We start from the raw sequence: 22,451 nt of genomic DNA, 5'->3' as shown, positions 1-22,451 counted from the left end.
TTAATGTATGAATATCCCCCAAAAAATTTCAATTTAAAAAATAACCAAACTCACTTTAGAAAAAAATCGTTTAAAAACCCAACCCGATAGTGTAAAAGTGTGTGGATGAAAAAAAATTTTGAATGGGAAAAAAATTGGGGACAAGGGGGTGAAACCCCTTTCCCTTTTAAAGGTAAAATAAATACATATATTGTTATCCGCTCTACCGATTGCAACCAAATTCAGTGCATAACTTTCTTCTGATATTTCTGAGTTACATTGAGAAAATCTCATGTATCGGCTAATATGCTAGGTTAGGTTAGGTTAAATTGGTGGGCCAATAAGCCACGCATAGACCAGTTTTGGTCCTTTGCGATACCAGATGAAGTTCAGTTCCTAGGTCCAAGAGAAATAGGTTGTCTGCGCTTGACGCGAATTTTAAAAAACTCTGTGGCTCCACTACCAAAACTCCTTCCAGTGTATCACACCGTTGGGATCCAAGGTGCTTACAGCGTAGTCTTTCCAATACAGAAGAAGTGTACAAGAGATACTCCATCGTCCTGCTCAAAACATTTCCTGCAGTCTTCACGATCGATCAGCCCCATTCTGCGCGTGTGTGCCGTCACCAGACAGTGACCAGTTAGTATTCCGCTCATGTTCCTACAGTCTCTTTTATCGAGTGCCAGGAGGAATTTTGTATACTTCCAATCTACCGTCTTGTACACGACTTATGCAGTCTTGCACGCGTAGCCAGGTCCTTCTCCACCTGGTAATTTCAATGGAGTGAGGTCTTCCTCTTCCTCTGCTTCCCCCGGCGGGTATTGTGTTGAATACTTTCAGAGCTGGAGTGTTTTCGTCCATCCGGACAACATGACCTAGCCAGCGTAGCCGCTGTCTTTTAATTCGCTGAACTATATCAATGTCGTCGTATATCTCGTACAGCTCATCGCTCCATCGAATGCGATATTCGCCGTGGCCAACGCACAAAGGACCATAAATCTTTCGCAGAACTTTTCTCTCGAAAACTCTCAACGTCGACTCATCAGTTGATGTCATCTTCCAGGCCTCTGCACCATATAAGTAGCAGGACGCGAATAATGAGTGACTTATAGAGTTTGGTTTTTGTTCGTCGAGAGAGGACTTTACTTTTCCATTGCCTACTCAGTCCGAAGTAGCACTTGTTGGCAAGAGCAATCCTGCGTTGGATTTTCAGGCTGACATTGTTGGTGGTGTTTACTGGTTCCAAGATAGACGAAACTATCTACAACTTCAAAGTTATGACTGTAAACAGTGACGTGAGAGCCAAGTCGCGAGTGCGACGATTGTTTGTTTGTTGGCAGTAGATATTTCGTCTTGCTCTCGTTCACTGCCAGACCCATTTTCTGTGCTTCCTTGTCCAGTCTGGAGAAAGCAGAACTACGGCGCGGATGTTGAGGCCGATGATATTGATATCAGCTGTACACTCTTATAAAAGATTGTACCTGCTCGATTAAGTTCTGCAGCTCCAATTATTTTCTCCAGTAGTAAATTGAAGAAGTCACAGGAAAAAGAGTCGCCTTGCCTGAAACTTCGTTTGGTATCGAATGGCTTGGAGAGGTCCTTCCCGATCCAGACGGAGCTTTTGGTGTTTCTCAACGCACATCCGTATTAGTTTTGCGGTGATACGAATTTCAGATATCGCGGCATAAAGGCAGCTCCTTTTCGTGCTGTCGAAAGCAGCTTTGAAATCGACGAAGAGGTGGTGTGTGGCGATTCTCCTTTCACGGGTCTTTTCCAAGATTTGGCGCATGGTGAATATCTGGCCGGTTGTTGATTTGCCAGGTCTAAAGCCACACTGATAAGATCCAATCAGTTTGTTGACGGTGGGCTTGAATCTTTCACACAATATGCTGATACGAATTGTGGGGTATCCTTTTTTATGGATTGGGCATAGCACACTTAAATTCCAATCGTTGGGCATGCTTTCGTCCGACCATATTTTACAAAGAAGCTGATGCATGCACCTTATCAGTTCTCCGCCGCCGTGTTTGAATAGCTCGGCCGGCAATCCGTCGGCCCCTGCCGCTTTGTTGTTCTTCAGGCGGGCAATTGATCTTCGAACTTCTTCATGGTCGGGCAATGGAACGTCTGCTCCATCGTCATCGATTGGGGAATCGGGTTCGCCTTCTCCTGGCGTTGTACTTTCACTGCCATTTAGCAGGCTGGAGAAGTGTTCCCTCCATAACTTAAGTATGCTCTGGGCATCAGTGACTAGATCACCTTTTGGTGGTTCTACAACAGTATGCTCCGGTCTTGAAACCTTGTGTAAGCCGCCGAAGTTTTTCGTAGAATTTTCGAGCATTACCCCTGTCGGCCAGCTTATCAAGCTCTTCGTACTCACACATTTCGGCCTCATTCTTCTTCTGTTTACAAATGTGTCTCGCTTCCCTCTTCAACTCTCGGTATCTATCCCATCCCGCACATGTTGTGGTAATCGTAACGTTGCGAGGTAGGCAGTCTGTTTTCTCTCCGCTGCGAGACGGCATTCCTCGTCGCACCAGCTGTTCTTTTGCACTTTCCGAAAACCAATGATTTCGGAAGCAGCTGTACGTTAGGAGTTTGAAATGACGTCCCACAGTTCCCTTATACCGAGTTGTCGACGGGTGCTCTCAGAGAGCAGGAGTGCAAGCCGAATAGAAAATTGTTCGGCTGTCAGTTGTGAATGCAGCTTCTCTCACAACATTATTGATCTGGTTGTTGGCCTTTCGACGCGGAGACAGTCAGGTAGCTTGATGTATCAAAAGGGGCGTTTCTCTTCCGAGGCTGTTGGTGATTTTTCATTAGTAGAGTTTTTTACGTTGCGGGGCCCAAACCCAGTGCACAACCCTTTGTATGGGATGTTTCGTCTTCTCACTTTAGCTCGCCTTCGAAAGGATGTTCTTAGGCTACCGAGAGGATACTTGGTCAAAGACCGGATGTCGTGAGCTGCTTGAGCCATGTGTAAAAGAATCGTTTCTGGCCACTCCCAAGTGAATGGCGAGCAGAGAACTTTCCTTACTTGAGTGAACTTTTACACATGACTCCATCCTCCATTTGTGCTTTGAATCTATAAAATCGGGTCCAAATCTGTCCTACACCCCATATAACTAAGAAACCTTATGCACCTGAAGCTATTAACCCGGCTTTTATCTTTGCAAGTTGCAAGAGTATGAAACGTTCGGATATAGCCGAACTTAGCCCTTCTTCATTTGTTCAAGATTGGAATCAGAAAAATAACTCGGATAGTAGATTTGCTTCCCACAGATGACGACATCAGACATTGTGTCTGAGTACTAGCCCTAGAAATTTGGAAATTTTTACAGTTTCGCCAGCATAAAATTAGCGCTTGAACGCAGAAAAGAGATGTGTAAATTTTCATTTTTTAAACAGACTTCTCGCTTTGGGTAATTACGCCTAGTGGTTGTAAATATAAACAAGCGGGCCACATATCAATGTACTACTAAATGTTGTTTTACCGTTACTCTTTGCATATTTGCAATTGTAACAGCTTGGTCTGCTGATAAAATGACGGTAAATATCTACAAGGTCATAACTCAAAATTAATCAGCAAGTGAAATTATTACAGACTCTCATAAAATTTATGCAACTCAGGTTTAATTACACGTTATCACACTCAGGTTGCACGCAGCTGCGTTTATGCAGAGTTTAATGCTGTTATTATTTAGTCAAATTTAGTTCATCTGCACATCAGAGTATAAAGGTAATTTAAAGTTCAGACTTTTTGGCGATTAGAGTGTAATAAATGTTGTCATAAGAGCTCATAGGCTTATATGTCCCATAGCTTTGAGCAAATGTTGCAATTAAGAGTAGCAAGGCGTGTTTAATGTGTCGCTACGGGAACCGAGACCCGACATCTCGTCACCACATGTCCCAAACAAGTCAGAGAATGCGAGTATGGTACAAGTGAGCTAATTTTAACGTGCAGAAGTAGTAACATATGTATACATACATACATAGGTACCTTCATGCAGCATGCGAGTGGTGTTTCAAAAAGAAATGTGTTTGCATTTCACTTCACCTCAGCACGCCTTGTTCTATGTAATACTTTAAACGCGGTTTCACTTTAAATTTAGCTCACCACTTTAATGCTACTAATATCTAATTCTCTTCAGGCAGAATTGTGTTCAGAACATGCATTGTTCCATCATTGACAATTCTTGACAAGCATTGAAAATTGAATTGGTGACAGAAGCTGCATGAAAGTTAAAATAGGCAATAATATAATAATGTACCTATATAGTATTTTTTGAATAGTTTAGAATTACTACTGATTTCTCTAAGCCGCAAGCGAACATTTCTTTTCAGCTGTCAGTTTGGTTTCCTTCTCATGTACCTTTGGCCGTCCGGCAATTTACATACAGTGGAAGCCCTTTATAAAATAATTTTCAAAGTGGAAGCCCTTTACGGTTCTTATATTTTCATACTCTGTGTGTTAAAACCACAAAATATATTAACGTAGGAGTTAAAATAATGAAACGTTTGGTTAAAATCTGATCATGAATAAGTCAAACGTTGTTAAATAAATTCAATGTCAATGGTTTTGGAAACTGCAATTATTATAATTTGATTCCTTTATATTTTCTACTTACACCATTGTATCGTTAATTCCACTGTAAATATTCATACTACAGTTATTTATGCCATAGAGTAGCAGTGATTGATTGCAGCAATTGTAGGTTTTCCGCGAAGCCGCCGAAAGCAGCTCGACTAGTTTCACTAGCGATGATGACATCCAACTCGCCTCTACCGCCCCCACCACCACTGCTCTCGATTTCATTAGAAGTGTTGACCTTGTAGGGCTCTATGCTTTCAAAATCACTCACTGCTGTCGTTGGTGGCATGTGTGAATCGAGCATTTTAGTGCCGTAGAAATTTCCGCATATGTAAGTATACGTGAATCCCTGTTTATTTGTTTAACATTTGGCTTTCTGCTTTTTAAGTGGGCGCGTGTATTATGATGAATTTTCCTTCTAGATTTTGTTTTGTCGCCTTTTCGTTGGACATGATTTACACAATCACACTTTGCTTTGCTTTATATTTGTTGTTGTTGCCTTGTACCTTTCTGGTTTCTGGTGAATTTATATCTTGTTATTAGCTATTTTTGTCTGTATCACCTTTTACCTCAACGCACTCATACTTTTAAAATTTGTACGCGGCTTAGGGACATATGTAAAATCCTGTATGCTCTTTGGGCGCTTGTTGTGTTAAAGTTTTGCGCTGAAAGCATAAAATGAAAAGATTGCAAAGTTTAGCATGTGACATGAATAATGTATTTATACTCGTACATAGTACATAAATCTATTTTACATACATATTTTGTGGCTACAAAGTTTTACAGGTATCAAATTTGTAATTTATATATTTTCTTAGCATTAATTTGTTCATTTCTTAACTGATTAATTAACTTTAGTTTCTTTGATTCTACACGTGTACTCTTACAATATTCAAATAGAATTTTCCACTTGGCTTTGTTAAAGCATGTGAAACACATAGGTCCATCCCTTGGGCTAAACTGCACAAACTAATAAAATGATTTTCAATGATCCGGTATTCCGAGGTATCCTCGGTTCTTCGGAATCTAAAGTTTAATTTATAATAAAAGTAGTAATATCTAATAGAATTTGTAACGGCTTCGTGACAATTATTAATTATGCATTTATTGTAAATTAATATTGTGAATTTATGGTGATGTCTGTTAAATTAAGGAAATACGCATTTTTTGCTCTTAGGATCCTCGGGTCATTTTGACCCGACGAGTTCGGTTGTTTTTTTCAATGGCTCACAAATTGAGTGATTCCATGATTTCTCAATTTATAAACTACGATATAAGTTCTGAAGATGAAATAATAAGTGAAACAGAGAATAATTCCGATGGAAATCCTACGGACAATATTCAACCTAATTGGAACATTGGAAGTAGTAGTGACGAATCTAGTAGCGATGAAGTACCTCTTTCAAGATATATGACCAATAATAGTGTTAGTGAAAATGAAATGCGATCAAAAAATGGTGAATTTGTGTGGTCGAAAATCCCATTAGAAGGAAGAGGTCGTTTGGGCGGTGCAAACCTAATAAAACTTACACCAGGAATTACCAGATATGCTCCTAATCGCATCAATACATTTAGAAGCGCTTTTGATTTATTTATAAACAAACGCATAAAATCTATAATTTTGAAACAAACAAACATGGAAGGATCTTCACGGTTTGGAAATGAATGGAATGCGATGGATGAAATAGAGTTAGATGCATATCTAGGTCTTCTTATATTTGCTGGCGTTTTCAAGTCTAACGATGAAAGCCTCGACAGCTTGTGGTCTGCAGTTTATGGACGACCTATATTTCGAGCAACAATGTCCCTAAAACGTTTCAAAAAAATTACCGCCATTTTGCGTTTTGATAAACGTTCGGATCGAGAAGCAAGGAGACAGAGTGATAAATTAGAATCTATAAGAGATATATGGGATGAATGGGCGACACTATTGCCTATGTACTATAATCCGAATACAAATATCACAATTGACGAACAGTTACTTTCATTCAGAGGTCGGTGTCCTTTTCGCCAATATATGCCAAGAAAACCGAGTAAATACGACATAAAATTTTGGATTTTGTGTGACAGTGTTCGTTCAATTCAATGCTATACCGGAAAACTTCAAGGAAATGCTCCGGAAAAAAATCAAGGAATGCGTGTTGTTTTAGATCTGACAGAGGGCTTACAGGGCTACAATCTGGCATGTGATAATTTTTTTAAATCATATGAATTAGCCGAAACACTTTTAGACCGTAAGCTTACCGTTTTTGGAACTTTACGGAAAAATAAACGACAGATACCATTAGATCTTTTGGATACGAAGAAACCAGTGTTTTCATCCACATTTGCATTCAATTCAAAAATGGTTCTTGTCTCATATATTCCAAAAAAGAACAAAAGCGTAATTTTACTCAGTACAAAACACAATAAGATTGAAATACATGATTCAGAGCAGAAAAAACCTAAAATGGTCATTGATTATAACGCAACTAAGGGAGCTGTTGATTTTCTAGACAAAATGGTTTCGGCCTATACTAGTTGCAAACGTATGACAAGAAGATGGCCTGTAGCCATATTTCATAATATGATTGATATCTCATGTTTCAATGCTTACGTATTATATTGTGATACCAATCCTGGTTGGAAACAGAAGAGGACAGTACAGACGTCTGTTTTTAGAAAAACTGGGCATGGAATTGGTCAATGATCATATTGAACGTAGGAAAACTCTTCCTCGGACAAATGCATCGCTGGAATTAGTACAACGAGTGAAGACAGGTGTTACTGAGACAACAGCTACTTCCAGTGTACAGAGTTGTAATAAAAGAAAAAAGGTGTAATGTATGTCCGTCATCAAAAGATGTCAAAACTTCGAAAATCTGTAAAAAATGTAAGAAACCCATATATCCAAGACATTCGGAAATTATGTGGATCTCATGTTGCCAAGAGTAACAAATGTGATAAATTGTGTCTTTTTTATTTGAATAAATATATAACATAAATAAATCCATCCGCATTTAATTTATAAAAATAACACCGAGTTTTTTTTAAATCGGGTCAATATGACCCGAAGACCTTAAGTTTGCGTCGTATTTGAGGAACCGAGGAAGGTTAAAGTAGCTATGGCCACTTATTGGCATTCCGACACAAGAAAATTACCTGATCTGATCGTCATTTTCAACGCTCGACAAATATCCATGGCCTTTAGTTAAATTCGGAACACTATCTTATTCTGTTTAACTAAGCTTCTCAGCACCAAAATAAAGTCATTTACAGATCAAAATATTTCCTACTACATTGAGAAATGAACGCCAAACAAAAATAAAAATTATTCTCTTTGGAAAGCTGAAAAAAGTATAAGGAAACCAATATTGTCGAATACATCCTTCAGAAAGCCAAACCGATTCTGGCCAAAAAGCGACGTAGAAAAGCGAAAGTTTTCTCAGAGAAACTAGCTAAAACGTTTAGTCCTTTTATGTTTCATGGTACTTTACCGCAGCTTGGAACATCGTAATATTTAAAAAATAAAGAAGTGAAAAATAAGATCAAAACTAGATTTAAACCAAAAAACGCTCCCAGCTTCGACTAAGTCAAAATTTAAAGCGAAAGGCATTAGCAAAGCTTACATCATTACATCGATAATAAACGCATGCTTAAATCTCAGATACGTCCGATTGTCACGAAAGATATCTAAAATCATTATGGTATAAAAACTTGGGAACAGTGCATCTGAGGTCTCGTCATATCGGCCAATTCACTGGTGCTCATTTTGTCCAATCTACTTGAAGCTGTAATCATAAGAAGACCTCAGAACATAATTAAAGAAAAGGACCTTATACCAATTCATTAATTTTTATTTATATCTCAACATTCCACAATCGATCAAGTTCATCGAATAACGAGTATAAAAGAAGATGCGATAAAAGAAAAATACATTTGCATAGCTGTTTTTCTTGACATTATCTCAGGCGCTCGATAGAATATGGCATCATGGTTTACTTCATAAATTAAGAATTTTCTTTCTACAGTATCTAACTGACCTAGTAGCCTCTTATCTGAGCAACCTCTACTTCAGAAGCAAGCTGGGAAACTTGAGGCATGCTTTAAAGTTACACAAAAAATTAAAGTTAAAATACCATAAATAACAGGCGCAGATTTTGACGCACAGCGTTTCTTAACCTACTAAGAAAAAATACAAATACAATAAAATAAATATAATATTCAGTTAAAAACAAAAAAAAAAAAGAAATCAATAAAAAAAAGGTTCTTAATAATTTTTCTTGTTAGTTAACATTTTTCACTAGTTGAAATTTGAATGGTGTACATTTTCCTTTTTGGTCATGAGATTTGCATTTTTAACAAAATCTATTAATGAAGTTTGAAATGGATTATTGTTCAAAACTACGGTACAACCTCCGAATAAATTTTCCTGACAGTGATCCGACTCTGTCAAATAGCTACAATCTGACCGATGAATATCAAGGTCTTGGTGTGACCGAAGCTAACATATTTTGTGTTTTTAAATAAATACTAGCTGCATCGTACACGTGCTGCTAGGTCACCAACTATAATACATTTTAAAGACAAACATTACATTTTTTTCATTTCGAAAAAATTGTGACATTGAAGTGTATTTCTTGTTTTGCTTCTGGGGCGTAAACAATTAAATCAGAATGCTTTTCGACGAGTGAACAGACCACATACTGTAGAGCTGCCCGTGAACGAAGCATGGATACCCTAAATTTAATCCACACACATGCAACGATTGTCCTTGTCATAGGCATTCGAAAACGGGTGATGTTGGGAGCTACAAACGTTTGAATTCGAATGGCATAGTCGAAATCGTTGCCTCGACGACTTTGTTCATCACTGAAAGTCTGGTTCCTTCGCAAAGTCGTTGAGGATTTTTGTTTCGGAGAAAAATGAGCCATATGATCAAATGCAAAATTTACGATTGTGTAAAGGACGTACAGACAAACACTGATTTTTATACTCTTACAACATCATGCTGCAGAGTATAATAGTTTTCTTCACCTAAAGATTGTATGTATCACTTTAAACCAATCGAGACAGATGTGGAGTTTTAATATGGTATACAAAAATGATCTGGATGAAGAGATGAGTTTGAATTCGAGTTATTCTCTGCCTCTCCGTACATTCATCTGTCGGTTCATTTAAGCTATAGATTTAGTAAAAATTGAGATATCATGATCAAAATTCGCACACGTGTTTTCAGTTTATTATCATGAATAAAAATTGCCGTAAATGAAAACATATAATGTGCTATAACTAAAAACTAGAATAAAATACAAAACTGTTATTCGCAGTAGTGATAGAAACCCACTGACTGACGCCATTTTGTTTTACAACACTGTGACAATATACTATAACATGATAAAGAACAAAAAACGAAAACGAAGAACTATTGACCGCATACTCTCATACGAAACAGTTCTATTGTCTTAAAATATACGCAATCAACTTACTGGTTATTTGAAATTAAAATAAAGAAGAATTGTTATTTTGAATAAGTTATTTTGAAACAGTGTCGTTTTATTTTAGAACGGAAAATAGTGTGGTAAAAAGAAAGACACGCTACATACATATCTTCCAAACCGCTGAAGTTATATCAACTAATTTTGCTGACAAGTCTGTTTAGCACTTCTTCATACACTGGAAAAATGGATAAAATCAGATGATAATCACGCCCATTCCCCATATAAAGGTTATGTTGAAGACTACTAAAAGTGCGATAACTCGCTAAATAAATGCACCAGAATTATTAAATCTCGCATCCAAAAGGGTATGAAAAGGTTTTATTGACAAGTACAAAAATTAAACAATAACGTCGCAGCCCCCACATTTACTCTCCTTACCTTTTTATATTTAAAATTTTATGTTTTAGATGAATGTTGCGAATTGTTAAGACTCTTTCAAACTCCAGGCGATCTTCTCAACATATTAGTAGTTAAGGACAATTCTATCAACATAGAAAATAACATTTTTCGAAATATCATTTATGCGCAGAATTTTATTATTACATATGACATCATTTAATCAATCAATTCATTTTTTTTTAATAAATATTGTCAATTATTCTACTTTTAACCGAGTCTCCTTATATACTTATATGTATATTTCTTTAAGCTTTCCAGTGCTACTGTGCACTCCATATACATACTATACATACATACTTGCTACAGTAATTACATTGTAAACATTGTACGAAACGAAATTGGTGGCTAGTTGCAGGTGTCGGCATAAAGTACAATTGTAAATAAAAGTAATTATAGAGACGCTTGGAACGCTATATTTGTATATTTGTAAGCACATACATATATACATTATTGTGCGTGCAAAGTAAAGGCAATAAAAATATGAATGTGTAAACAAAAAAGGTTTAGCTGTTTTGCCTCAAACTTGTGTGCAAATCTACTAATACACAACCTAAATAAACACACTATAAATAGTATAGCGTCATCTGTCATAAATTTTGTGATTCTACATAAGCGAGACAAAGAATTCGGGGAATTGAGTAATTTCTAATTTAATCCGATTATACTTGTATGTATTTCATCTCTCACTCGGTCCAAATTAATTATAATAATTAGGGAATTAAAAACGTAAAATAATGAAAATATGGAAACCTTTTGTTAAAATAAGAGTTTCTTAATTTTGTAGAAAATCTTAATCATTGGTACCTCAAATGTTCCGTCATACTTTCATTGCGGCTATAACAAGTCGCACTGACGCGTTTAGAGCGTGGGTAGGCCATGACGTATACGTAATATCATATTGTGCTTAGGAAGAAGTGAAATACTAATTAATTTGCAATAATTAGTATGTATTGATGAACTTTTAGTATGTACGCTTCCATAAGAAGAATATTTCAATACAAGCGTAAATAAAGTCTACATACAAACTTAAATAATGCTTAGATTTAGCTCAGACTTTGTTAATGTAATGTCAATAGCTTGAAACTTATTATCACAGTCTCTTTATGAAAAAAGCACCATTCATGTTTTGGAAGCATCATTTACATGCAAAGTAGTACACGTATTGCAACATATTAACGTTCCTTATTAAAGCAATTTATTAATAATTGTTTGGAAAAAAATCTGAAGCAATAACAACAATGGCTTCAGGTCGTTTTCTTTCATTGGTCAGTTGTATAATATTATTTGTCTATTTAAATTAATAACAACTTTCATTTTGTATATATTTTATATTTAGAAAGGCTTTTATAATGAAAATCCTTTCATTGCCAACATGTCTGTCTTCATAACATAGCCGGTCTCGCACACAATTTTTCTCATCCTCTCGCAAGGGTGCTATCGTTTTAAGAAGCGAATAACAACGGTGTTTAGTTTGTATTATTCATGTAATATGTGTATTTGAAAGTTTTTTCTGTTGGTGAATCTCGATCTCAACTCATAGTTTTTTCATATTTTTGTTAGAGACTTTTTTAAAATCTATCCGTTTACTATTTCAACATATTTTCTTACCATTTGTTTATGAGAATTTATCAGCGGTTGTCATGAAAGAATTTATCTAAAATTAATTTTCATATTTGTAGCTTCAAGCAGTATAATAATTTATTATTAGATTTATTTTGCTAAGAACTACAGACAATATGAGCAATGTGCATCCTACGCTTTACAGTTAAGCTTTATTAAATTACTTTTCAGTAGACTCTCAAAGTCAAAAGGCGCAAATAGCATTTAACACCTGCTAAAGTGGTTGACAAACTAAATATACATAATGGAAGCAATTAATCAGCCGTCGTCTAGGCAATCAAGCCGCATTACAGTCAGCTATTTATTTTTGCATCTATAAAACAATGTTTTCGTTGTAGTTACGCCTCATTGCACAAATCAATTACCAAATTACTTAACGATACTAAAATTTAATCATTTATTTACCAACAATTCACAAATTATTACTAATATTGCATGTGTGTTTGAATAACTTTGACTTAACTATTCAACTGATATATCTTGCCAAGCTCAGTTCAGAACATTGTAGCAAAACATTGAAATAGTCACGCCTAATTTTGAAAATAACCGTTCAGTTTTGTTGCATATTTGGCTAACAAGTATCGTCCAATAACAGAATTCCACGAATTCGCTGTAAAGCACAGAACTACGCCATGACCAAAGGCATAAAAGAGCATTAAAATAAAAAGAAAAAGTTTATGTACTTCATTTGCTTGAAAAATGTTTTGACGATTACTGGTTTCAACTTGGCGGGCTGTCATGTCATGCTATGAACGATATTATTCTATTTTTGCAATAAAAAGACACGAAAAATATGTCAAAGATGCGACATTCACATGTCTAGTTTTACAGCTGTTGTTCTATTTATACCCAACTAGCTGACCCAGCAAACTTTGTGCTGTCTCAATGGAAAAATAAAATGCCTAAACTTTTATTTAAAATAAACTTAAGACATTTGGATTTGTAAATAATACGACAGCTTGATACGAGTCACGCATGATCGGTCAAAAAAGACAAAAAAAGTACCTGATCTTGGGTCACCCGTTAATTGCACAGTCACGACTTACACCTAATAAAAATGAAATCCTGAAAATCGCATGATTTACGAAGGTACTATGTGGACCAGTCGACACCATTATGTTTAGAAAGGTTTAGATGGGGTCATTACAAATAACACCTTCTCAACCCTTAATTTACATTTGTAACATAAAAGACGAATATTGAGCTTTGCCGGAAGCTAAGCTAAAACTCTTCTCTCTAGTCCCATCACAACCGCTACTGTGAAACTTCTGTGAGATTTATGGGATTACCGTTTTAGTGTACGCCATGTACCCGCCGATATGTGGAGCTTGTCTATCCAACATCCACTTTTATGAATACTCTATCAGTGCCAGCTTGTACAGCTAGATAAATGCTTATCATGTATGATTGCTCTGGTGACCGACTACAGCTTATTAGTGTCGCATTATAGTTTAATTATGCCGACTACATGCCACCAATGCAACTCCATTCTCCCCAACTTTTGCAAAATTCTTTCATCGATTGATATTGGCAAAGACTTGTTTTGTTCAAAACTTTCTGATTGCATTTGGAAGTCTATCGCGACTGCATTGTTTACGCATTATGCTTTGTGTTGGCGGCCTGTTCAATTCCACCGAGAGTGTGCGATTCGAGCGTTCACGAGTATGCACACTTCAAACATATTCTCATTAAGTGAAGATATATGTACATATATGTAAATGTGTGTTTATGGAATAATATTTGCTTTCTCATGTTCAATTGTTTTATGACTACTACCAAGACACGCTTGCAGAATTGGATATTTTAACTTTGTGCAAAAAGCGGTGGATTCAAAATTTTAAATGTCTATTACATGTAAATAAGACTGTTACCCTTAACTGGCTGATCTTAGACGCATTTAGATCCACTTTTATTTCGTCAAGGTCGGCTCATGCTGTTATATGTCAGTGCTACAGCAAAACACCTGTAATTTACCTTTATTTTCAGTTAAACTTTGCGCAAATAGAGTATAATTATAAAGTGGAGAATGAACTAACGTGAAGACTCAGGTGTCTCTGATTTACCTAATGATCTTCTTTTACTTTCCTTCAAATGAAAAGCTACCGAAGAGCGTTTAAAGTTGGTAATGCTAAAAGTACAGAATAGTTCAAAAAAGTACGATGCGCCTTCGTGTCTATTTACCCTTTTGATAACACTCCTTTGCAGTCAATTGACGACTGTAATGTTAGACGCTGTTTCTTACTAATTTTGGTTTGCTGAAACCGCAAATGTGAGTAAAAGTTTACAAACTGGGATTTTTCTCATAGGATTTTTTGTGTTGAAGTCAAGAGTATTAGTATCTTAATACTAGTTCCACTTGACGCATATTTACGATTCGTTTTCAATTGTGCTTGAAACATCTTTACTTTTGTGTTTTCGTGTTGCTCTCCGACGTTGGTTAAACAAGCAGTGAATATCTGATAAATAGTTTTGATTAAGTAACTTCATAGACCTTTTTCATTGGTTGTGTATGCAATAAAAACTTTCTTAAAAAAGTAACACTTAATTTCCGTCTGACTTAATTTATTGATTGATTACACAACAATTGTAAAAAGTAAGGACTAAGTTCGGGTGTAACCGAACATTTTATACTCTTGCAATTCAAGCAAGACAAGCTGGTAGGAGCCGATACTTTCAGATGTTGCAAATTTTATTGCATAATAGAAAAAGTTGCGCAAGAGTTCGAGAGACATTATCCAAAGGAATCAAATGGTTTACAATCGCATTTGGCGCCTTATGAACTGCTGTATATTATATGGTAGGTTGGCTTCATAACTAAATATTGCGTGTCCGAAATTTTAATTATGTAAAGTAAAAATGAATAGAAACTATTATGCCGCATATCTTGAGTCTAGGGAAGATCTGGACTGATTGCTAAGCTACTTTATGAAGATAACTCTTATACTGTATATGTGGCGCAAAGTAGGCTAAAGTAACGAAATTTATTAAATATAGTAGATGGAATTGGGCTGTTGTTAACTCGGCTATAATCGCGTAAGCGGTGTCTACGCCAATTAAGAAGAAGAAGAAGATGGAATTTGAGTTAATTCGTGCACCAATTTCACGTCTTTTAAGAACTAAGTTGTGGCATATCCAATATTATACTAAGGCCTCTTATTTATTGACATATATATACGTCTTAAATTCAAACGGAAGTTTGAAATTCGTATATAAGCAACAATATAGGGGGTAAGGGTTTTTATGGGCCTGTTTTTAATAAAATTATTAGGTCCCAAGACAAACTGTTATTAGGGAGTGAAGCTTACTCAATTTAGTTAAGATATATTACATATTGACCGGTATACATGGTATAAGCCAGCGGAAAGTTTGAAACATTTTATATTACGTATATGGGGCTAGAGGAAGTATTTAACCGATGTTAGCCATTTTCTCACCACGACATATTATTTCTAGTGTTTTTAGACGTGAACTTGTTTACCTTAAGTAAATTTTGTGCGCCAATTTTTATTTTGCATTATCATTAGTTTTCAACATAACCGTTATAAGGGGATTGAACCTGGTTATACTTTGATTTCATTCATTTCCACAGCGTTCGAGATGCTAGAAAAACTTCTTTCCAACAAAATTAGTTTAAACAGCCGCCGCTATACCGTCACTTTTTAAGAAGTTTTAAACTTTTATTCATATATTGATGGCGATAGGATCCATATGCAATACTATTCTTCTATTTTGGATCTTAATTTTACTCAAATTACAACTAGCATGGAGGAGCGGAAAACTTGTCCTATCATTTACATATGTATACAAGTAAGTATGACTGTGGGCAAAAAATAGTAAGACCTTTTAACTTCAATTTCTCTCGAAAATCTATTCGTCGAAGTATTTTTTTCTAGGTTGGTATGACTGTTAGTGACATGTGTGCACAATGTCACATAAAAATAATGAATAGTGTTTAGTTTACGCTTACCTTTCAGAAGTACACAAAGTGCATTTGGCGATTTTTACAATGACTGAAATTATTCGGCAAAGAAGTTCCATTAAAGAAACGTTCAGAGTGTTGGAAAAGTTCGGTGATACTTAGAAAAGTGTAAGCACGATTGGTTCCAAAATCACTTAATTTTTTCGAAAAATAGCTCCCCGTTAACGTTTGTGAAAAAATGCTTTCCAACGACCAAGATATCATGAAACGGATTATTACTGGCGATGAATCATGGATCTATGCTTACGACCACCTATCAGCCGAATATCATGGCAAAGGTAAGCCGAAACGAAAAATCATGTCAAAGCAGGTCTAAAAGCAAGGCTAGGTTGACACCTTTCATCAATTATTATGACCGACAACTCTTGGTTTTTGCCACGATAATGCACCGTAGAATACTGCATTGATTCTTCGCCTGCTTTAGCTCCGTGTGACTTTTAGCTATTCACCAAACTCAAACGACCGCTTCGGGGCAACCGTGATTGAATACATTAACGTGAATCGCTACGCGCATTGAAGGCCATTCCGGAAAGTGACTTTAAGAACTGTTTCGAGGATTGCAAACAATGTTGGCATAAATGTATTGTACTTTGAGAGAGACATAGATTTTGAAGAATAAATTAAAAATTTTAAAACTATGAACAAAGTCTTTTAGGTTTTACAAACAACCGCTAGGTCAGCACAACTATTATACTCTCTGTTGCACTATGTTGCACGAATATTAATAAATTTCGGTATTATAGAAATCTCGTAGTAAAAATTCTGCAAAATCTTTCCCATTACTTCTTCTTCCTAAGAATATCAGTTTTATCGGATTCTTGATATACGATTGAATGAAGTATCTGTATTATAGATTACAACGCGACTCAGTTGAGTTGAAATCGAAATATCTCATCTTTAATTTACACATTTTTAACTTGTATAGTACATCATTGGAAAACTTTTTTTATTGACGTAGACACCGCACCGGAGGATGGAGTCATGTGTAGAAGTTCACGCAAGTGAGGAAGTTCTCTGATCGCCATTCACTGGGAGTGGCCAGAAACGATTCTTTTACACATGGCTCAAGCAGCTCACTACTTCCGGTCTTTGACCAAGTATCCTCTGGGTAGCCTAAGAACATCCGTTCGAAGGCGAGCTAAAGTGAGAAGGTGAAACATTCCCTACAAGGGTTGTGCGCTGGGTTTGGGACCCGCCACGTAAAAAACACCCCCAGTGAAGAGCTACAACCAGCCTCGGATGAGAGACCCCCCTTTTGATGACGACCATGGCAAACGAAATAAGGACTACGAATTGAGGGCATGCACCTGGAATGTCCGGTCCCTTAATTGGGAAGGTGCCGCTGCCCAGCTGGTTGATGTCCTCGTAAAGACAAAGGCTGACATCACCGCCGTCCAAGAAATGCGATGGACGGGACAAGGACAGAGACGAGTAGGTCCTTGTGACATTTACTACAGTGGCCATATAAAGGAGCGCAAGTTTGGTGTAGGATTCGTGGTGGGAGAGAGACTCCGTCGCCGAGTACTATCATTCACTGCGGTGAATGAACGTCTAGCCACAATCCGCATCAAAGCGAGGTTCTTCAACATATCGCTGATTTGCGCCCACGCCCCGACGGAAGAGAAGGACGATGTGACCAAAGATGCCTTCTATGAGCGCTTGGAGCGCGCTTATGAGAGCTGCCCCCGCCACGATGTCAAAATCGTGCTTGGCGACTTTAACGCCAGGGTGGGCAAAGAAGGTACATATATTTGGCACTACAGTCGGTAAATTCAGCCTCCACGACGAAACATCCCCAAATGGGTTGAGGCTGATTGACTTCGCCGGGGCCCGAAATATGGTTATCTGTAGTACTAGATTCCAGCATAAGAAGATTCATCAAGCTACCTGGCTGTCTCCGGATCGAAAAACTACCAACCAGATCGATCATGTTGTGATAGACGGAAGACACGTCTCCAGTGTTTTAGATGTGCGTGCGCTCCGAGGTCCTAACATCGACTCGGACCACTATCTTGTTGCAGCTAAGATTCGCACCCGCCTCTGTGCAGCAAAAAACGCGCGCCACCAAACACAAGGAAGGTTCGACGTCGAGAAGCTGCAATCACAACAGACAGCCGAACGATTTTCTACTCGGCTTGCACTCCTGCTCTCTGAGAGCACTCGTCAACAACTCGGTATAAGGGAACTGTGGGACGGCATTTCAAACTCCTTACGTACAGCTGCAACCGAAACCATTGGTTTTCGGAAAGTGCAAAAGAACAGCTGGTACGACGAGGAGTGCCGTGTCGCAGCGGAGAGAAAACAGGCTGCCTACCTCGCAACGTTACGATCGACCACTACACGTGCGGGATGGGATAGATACCGAGAGTTGAAGAGGAAGCGAGACGCATTTGTAGACAGAAGAAGAAAGAGGCTGAAATGCGTGAGTACGAAGAGCTTGATAAGCTGGCCGACAGGGGTAATGCTCGAAAATTCTACGAAAAAATGCGGCGGCTTACGGAAGGTTTCAAGACCGGAGCGTATTCCTGTAGAACCCCCAAAGGTGATCTAGTCACTGATGCCCAGAGCATACTTAAATTATGGAGGGAACACTTCTCCAGCCTGCTGAATAGCAGTGAACGCACAACACCAGGAGAAGGAGAACCCGATTCCCCAATCGATGACGATGGAGCAGACGTTCCATTACCCGACCATGAAGAAGTTCGAATAGCAATTGCCCGCCTGAAGAACAACAAAGCGGCAGGGGCCGACGGATTGCCGGCCGAGCTATTCAAACACGGCGGCGAAGAACTGATAAGGTGCATGCATCAGCTTCTTTGTAAAATATGGTCGGACGAAAGCATGCCCAACGATTGGAATTTAAGTGTGCTAAGCCCAATCCATAAAAAAGGAGACCCCACAATCTGCGCCAACTACCGTGGGATTAGCCTCCTCAACATCGCATATAAGGTTCTATCGAGCGTATTGTGTGAAAGATTAAAGCCCACCGTCAACAAACTGATTGGACCTTATCAGTGTGGCTTCAGACCTGGCAAATCAACAACCGACCAGATATTCACCATGCGCCAAATCTTGGAAAAGACCCGTGAAAGGAGAATCGACACACACCACCTCTTCGTCGATTTCAAAGCTGCTTTCGACAGCACGAAAAGGAGCTGCCTTTATGCCGCGATGTCTGAATTTGGTATCCCCGCAAAACTAATACGGCTGTGTAAACTGACGTTGAGTAACACCAAAAGCTCCGTCAGGATCGGGAAGGACCTCTCCGAGCCGTTCGATACCAAACGAGGTTTCAGACAAGGCGATTCCCTATCGTGCGACTTTTTCAACCTGCTTTTGGAGAAAATAGTTCGAGCCGCAGAACTAAATAGAGAAGGTACCATCTTCTATAAGAGTGTACAGCTGTTGGCGTATGCCGATGATATTGATATCATCGGCCTCAACACCCGCGCCGTTAGTTCTGCTTTCTCCAGGCTGGACAAGGAAGCACAGAAAATGGGTCTGGCAGTGAACGAGGGCAAGACGAAATATCTCCTGTCATCAAACAAACAATCGTCGCATTCGCGACTTGGCACTCACGTCACTGTTGACAGTCATAACTTTGAAGTCGTAGATAATTTCGTCTATCTTGGAACCAGTCAGATTCAGCCTAGAAATCCAACGCAGGGTAACTCTTGCCAACAGGTGCTACTTCGGACTGAGTAGGCAATTGAGAAGCAAAGTCCTCTCTCGACAAACAAAAACCAAACTCTATAAGTCACTCATAATTCCCGTCCTGCTGTATGGTGCAGAGTCTTGGACGATGTCAACAACGGATGAGTCGACGTTGCGAGTTTTCGAGAGAAAAGTTCTGCGAAAGATTTATGGTCCTTTGCGCGTTAGCCACGGCGAATACCGCATTCGATGGAACGATGAGCTGTACGAGATATACGACGACATCGACATAGTTCAGCGAATTAAAAGACAGCGGCTACGCTGGCTAGGTCATGTTGTCCGGATGGACGAAAACACTCCAGCTCTGAAAATATTCGACGCAGTACCCGCCGGGGGAAGCAGAGGAAGAGGAAGACCTCCACTCCGTTGGAAGGACCAAGTGGAGAAGGACCTGGCTTCGCTTGGAATATCCAATTGGCGCCACGTAGCGAGAAGAAGAAACGACTGGCGCGCTGTTGTTAACTCGGCTATAATCGCTTAAGCGGTTTCTACGCCAATTAAGAAGAAGAAGAGACACCGCATACGCGATTTTAGCCGAGATAAAAGCGAAATAACAGCCATTGGAAAACTACTGAAGGATATTAATATTTTATTTGATGCCGTTGAGAATCGTAACATTACAATGTTGTAAACGGTCAAACCATAAAAAATTATGAGGCGCTGACAACTCAATTAAACATTTCTTGACTTCTTACTATCACTATTTCGTAATTTGTAAAATTTTAACTGATATGTAGTTTGCCCTAATTAAGCAAGGAGTTTATAATTGGACAAAACAAAAAAAGAGTTCATAATGCAGAAATTATCATGTAGCTTCGACATGAACTCATTGTGGATCTCAAACAACATCAAGACTTTCCTGTTAAGATATATTCGATAAGTATTTGCGCATATTTAGCCGATACGATTAAATTAGAGCTGATGCCTTCGATTCACTCGCGTAAGCTATTAATTTAGGGTTTATATTTTAATTAAATATAGTGACATGTAAATTAATTGTATTGAACGACTTTGCAATACTGATGACTCACTGTTTCATAAGGACATGATATAGCAGTGCTTTACATGCGGGTGCATGTTCATACAATATGTGTAGAACAAACATAAAGAGAAGCAAATATCATTAAGTGTGACAACAACCGCTGTCAATTACTATCTCCTCGTTTATCCTTTCAAGTGGTGACAGCTCTAAGTAAATTAGTGGATAAGAGAATAAGAAGTATCGTTAGTTTTGAAGCTCAATAATTCTGTTAGCACTGTACGCAATATAACCTAAGTAGATAACAGTGGAAAAACGAGGCATTTGCAGCCTGAAAAAAGTAAAACAAGTATTAATATTTTAAAGTATTATAAATGCTATATGCGCATTTATAAATATAACTAGTAAGGAAGAGCGAACATAGCATAGGGTGTAACCGAATATTTTTTACTCTTGCAACTTGGAAGTATCAAGCCTTGGAAAATCATCAGGTGTTGGCAAAGCAGAAATTGGTGATATTAGGGATTTATTGTGATAGATGGACAACATTTATTCAGTGTTCTTGTCGTGTTTATGTCCGAGGACCTAACACATCGCACCGCTATCTTGTTGTAGCGAAAATAAGTGCCCGCCTCTGTACAGCAAAGCACGCCAGTCAACAAACACAATCGCTTTTGTTGATCTGGGAGTAAGCATGGACCCCAAACTCAATTTTATTCTTAATGCATCTTCTACGGTTTTTAAAGCTAAAGGTGTTCTTAGTTTTGTTCTAATTCTTGGTCTAAAGAATTTAGACTAAGCTTACCACAAAAATTCTTTTTACTTCTTTGCTGAGGCCTATACTAGAGTATTCTTCTGGGATATGGAATTCTAGTTATCGAGTCCATCCGGAGAAGTTAGAGTCCGTTCAAAAGCAATTTTTAATTTTTGTCTTAAATAATTGACATTGGGATTGCAGGTTAAAACTTCCCACATAAACTGCTATCTACTCTTACTAGTCGTAGGGAAACGCTTGGTATAATATTTCTTGTAAAAGTTAAGAATGGGTCAGTCTGTATTTCATCTCTGTTGTCTGATATTAATTTTAACGTTCCCGTTCTCTCTACCAGACAGTTTAGACTTTTACTTTTAAAATTAACAAATTTTGAGTTAAACTGACTATTCCGTCGTATAGCCACGATTTCAATTCTCAATCCATCATATTTGAAGTAACAGACTCACTTTTTACTATTAAAAAAAATATTTTATCTCCACCTCTTCGTCGATTTTAAAGCCGTCTTCGACAGCACGAAAGGAACTACTTCAAAGCCGCTATGTCGGAACTTTGCGTCACTGCAAAGCCAATACGGCTGTGAAAGCTGACGTTGATTAACACCAAAAGCTCCGACAGGGTCGGAAAGTTCCTCTCCGATCCGTTTGATACTAAGCGAGGTTTAAGACAGTTAGACTCTCTATCGTGTGACTTCTTCAATCCATGCCTGAAAAAAATAAAACCAGCAGCAGAGCTAAATAGAGAAGGTACGTATACAATTTTATATAAAAGTTTACAGCTGCTGGCGTACGCCGATAATATTCTTCTTTCTCCAGACTAGATAAGGAAACGAAGCGTATGGGGCTGGTTGCGAACGAGGATAAGACGAAATATCTCCTGTCATCAAAAAAACAGTCATCATTCCGAAAGAATCCTGTATTAGTTATGAGATGGAAAAA

At 37.9% G+C, this 22,451-nt stretch overlaps 1 protein-coding gene across 5 annotated transcripts in view; it reads right to left on the bottom strand.

Moving 5' to 3' along the window:
* LOC126751115 (tachykinin-like peptides receptor 99D) overlaps nt 1–22,451 on the bottom strand; it is a 59,560-nt gene that overhangs the window by 26,228 nt on the left and 10,881 nt on the right. For all 5 annotated transcript variants that reach the window (XM_050461134.1, XM_050461117.1, XM_050461125.1 and 2 more), the window contains exon 2: nt 4,608–5,235. The gene's annotated coding sequence lies outside the window, so the exon portion shown is untranslated. The remainder of the gene's footprint in view (nt 1–4,607; nt 5,236–22,451) is intronic.

This window comes from Bactrocera neohumeralis, chromosome 2 (genome assembly GCF_024586455.1).
Source record: "Bactrocera neohumeralis isolate Rockhampton chromosome 2, APGP_CSIRO_Bneo_wtdbg2-racon-allhic-juicebox.fasta_v2, whole genome shotgun sequence".
Taxonomy (NCBI): domain Eukaryota; kingdom Metazoa; phylum Arthropoda; class Insecta; order Diptera; family Tephritidae; genus Bactrocera; species Bactrocera neohumeralis.
This window is presented reverse-complemented; position numbering and strand designations above follow the sequence as displayed.